The sequence below is a fragment of the Macrotis lagotis genome, chromosome 6 (assembly GCF_037893015.1).
Source record: "Macrotis lagotis isolate mMagLag1 chromosome 6, bilby.v1.9.chrom.fasta, whole genome shotgun sequence".
Taxonomy (NCBI): Eukaryota; Metazoa; Chordata; class Mammalia; order Peramelemorphia; family Peramelidae; genus Macrotis; species Macrotis lagotis.
This window is the reverse complement of record NC_133663.1, coordinates 108,225,687-108,229,071: the sequence shown is the minus strand read 5'-3', so window position 1 is coordinate 108,229,071 and position 3,385 is coordinate 108,225,687. Positions and strand designations below refer to the sequence as shown.

General features: G+C 31.6%; 1 pseudogene; it reads left to right on the top strand.

Annotated features, from left to right (window-relative positions):
* Positions 1 to 1,151: 1,151 nt before the first annotated feature.
* LOC141491780 (small ribosomal subunit protein eS27-like) lies at positions 1,152 to 1,310 on the top strand (annotated as a pseudogene).
* The last annotated feature ends 2,075 nt before the right edge of the window (positions 1,311 to 3,385 follow it).

The following is a 3,385-nucleotide window of genomic DNA, read 5'->3' as shown; positions in this document are numbered from 1 at the left end:
CTGATAGAGTACAGGAACCAAGCCAGTTGAACTCTGCCAACATTCCTCTCCCAAGAAGTTTAAAAATTAACCCTCAAATCAAAAGGCCAGGGTGATTCATTTTTCATTCTAAGACAACTTTTGGAGCTTAGTTGAAGAGATCTATAATGCCAAAATGGTCCCCAGTTGAGACTACAGTGCCATCACATTAGTTATGGTCTTTGTAAGCAATTGCTAGCAATAGCAACATCAGCAGCAGCTTCAGGAGTTTACTGTCAAGAGAGATAGTAAAGGGATTAGTAAATAGGTCAGAAAGAGACCTTTATCTAATACTGGGTAGATCTGGCACTGATTATAAACTCAATTGTCTAAAAACAATTCTGGGTCTCAGTTTGAGAGTGGTGAGAATACATCTTTGCTTTCACTCAGGAGCAGGGATGCTGGTTGTATTCCAAGGCAGAGAGAAACAGTAGTACTTAAGACTGCAAAAAGAACACAGCAGCATTCAAAGTTGGGAAGACCAAGGTCCCTTCCTGGAAAAAGAGCTCAGAGCATTAGAATGGTGACCATAAATTCTCCAAGACCCCAGAGCTAGCTTTCAAAATAGTGTCACAAAATACCCTGAAATTTGGTATCATACCTACCCATTCTCAGGTGAAGAGAACAAAAATTTAACATAAATTTTAAAATCAAGAAGTATGCTGGGGAAATAAGTAGCAACAACAGAAGAACTTGATCATAAGACCTATGATGATGATAGGGAAGAACAAAGCAAATTTAGAAGACAATAATGAAGAAATAACTATAGGCTATTTCCTCAAAGGAAAATGCTAATTGGATTCAACATAACAAAAATTCCTAGAAGAGCTAAAGAAAGAAATAAGAATAATATAGGAAAAATTGGAGAAATGAGTGATATGAAAAGAGAATTAACTACTTGGTTAAAAAAAGGAACAAAAATAAAGATAAAAAATTATGCTTTAAAAATACTGTATGGACCCAATGAATAAATAGGTACAAAAACTCCTTAAAAACAGAATTGAGCTTTTTTCCAGAGATAAATCTCTTTCTGCAACAACATACCTCTCACAAAAGATCTCTGTAATCCTCTCCCAAGGAAAAGAAGCAAAATTAAAGAAGAAACACCTACTGCAGAGTCTGAATTCTAGTGCATGGAGATAAAGTGCCCCTGATGCTATGAAATCACCACTGTCTTCAGTCATGTACAAACAGTGGTTCTCTGTGTTGGATGCTCCACTGTACTCTGTCAGGCTACCAGAGGAAAGGTAAGACTTACAGAAAGATGCTCCTTCAGACAGAAGCAGCACTAGTGACTGAATCAAGATGAATGAGGAGCTGTAAAAAAAGAAATTTGATAACCCCCACAAAAATTTGGTCAAATGGGAGGAAAAGTTACAAAAGATCACAGAAGAAAATAATTCCTTAAGTATTAAAATTGGGAAATGATTCCATGAGATATTAAGAAATGTGTTTAAAAAAACAAAGAAAAATGAACAGAAGAATTTGCAAAATAGCTCATCAGAAAAAAAGAGCAATTTAATAGTGGGGGCCCTCAACTTCCTTTTCTCAGAATTAGATAAATCCAACCACAAAACAAGAATGAAGTTTTAAGAAGGTGAATAAAATCTTGGAAAATTTATATATGATAGACCTATGGAGAAAACTAAATGGAGATAGAAAAGAATGTACCTTGTTCTCTACAGTACGAGGCAGCTATACCAAAAGTGACCCTGTATTAGGACATAAGAACCTTACAATAAAATGAAGAAAGGCAGAAATAATGAATGCATGTTTTTCAGGTCATGATGGAAAAAATTGAATGTAATAAATGGCAGTGAAAAGATAAAACAAAAATTAATTGTAAACTAAATAATCAAATTTTGAAGAATGAGTTGATCAACAAAAAACAAATTATAGAAATAATCAACCACTTCATGCAAGAAAATAACAACAATGAGACATCATACCAAACTCTATGGGATGCAGTCAAAGTAGCTTTTAGGGGAAATTTTTTACATCTAAATGCATATTAGAATAAAATAAAGAATGAGGAGATCAATGAATTGGACATAAAACTAAAGCTAAAAATTAAAGATCCCAAATAAATATCAAATTAGAAATTCTGAAAATTAAATTTGAGATTAATAAAATTGGAAGCAAGCAAACCATTGATCTAATAAATAAAACTCAGTTGCTTTTTATGAAAAACTCAATAAAATCAATAAGTCTTTGGTTAATCTGATTACAAAAAAAAGAAAGAAGAATATCAAATTACCAAAATCAAAAATGAAATCATTACCAATGATGAGAAAATTACAAGTTCAACAAAGTAGCATGATACAAAAGGAGCCTGCATAAATCATAAGAATTTCTATATATCTGAACAACAAAGCCCAAGGGCAAGGAATGGAAAAAAATTCCATTTAAAGTGAATGCAGACTACATAAAATACATGGGAATATGTCTCCCAATACAAACCCAGAAACTATATGATCACAATTACAAAATACTTTTCACGCAAATAAAGTCAGTTTCAACAACTGGAAAAAAGTGTCAATTTCTCAAGTTAGACTGAGCTAATAAAATAAAAATGGCAATTCTTCCCAAATGAAATTACTTATTCACTGCCATAACAATCAAACTATCAAAAAACTATTTTAAAGAGCTAGGAAAAATAGTAATAAAATTCTATCTGAAGCAAAAAAAGTTCAAGAATAGCAAGGAAATTGATAAAAAAAATGCAAAGAAAAGGTGGCCTAATTATACAAGATCTAAAATTCTATTGTTTAGTGGCAGTCATAAAAACTGTCTTAAAATGGTTAAGAAATAGAATAATGAATTAATGGATTATCATAGGTAGAAAAGATGCCACAGTAAATGACTTATGATAATCTATTGTTTGACAAACCAAAATATTTTAACTTCTGGTAGAAGAATTTGTTATTCAGCAAAAACTACTGGGAAAACTGGAAAAGAGGATGGTAAAAATTAGGCAGAGATCTACACCTCACTCCTTATACCAAAATAAGGTGAAAATGGGTACAGGATTTATACATTTAGGGCAATAATATAAACAAATTAATTGATCAAGAAACACTCTGTCACATCTATGGAAAGGAGAGAAATGTTAGATCAAATAAGAAAAAAAAGTACATTATAAATTGCAAGACATATTTTGACTTTATTAAATTGAAATATGTTTGATCTAATGAAACTAATGCAGGCAAAACTAGAAGGAAAACAGAAAATTGGGGAATAATTTTCACAATTAAGCATTCTAATAAAGGTCTCATTTCTAAAAGAAATAAAGAATTGAGGTAAATTTATAAGGTTCTAAGTCATTTCTTAATTAAAAATGGTCAATGGATATGAATAAGCAGTTTTC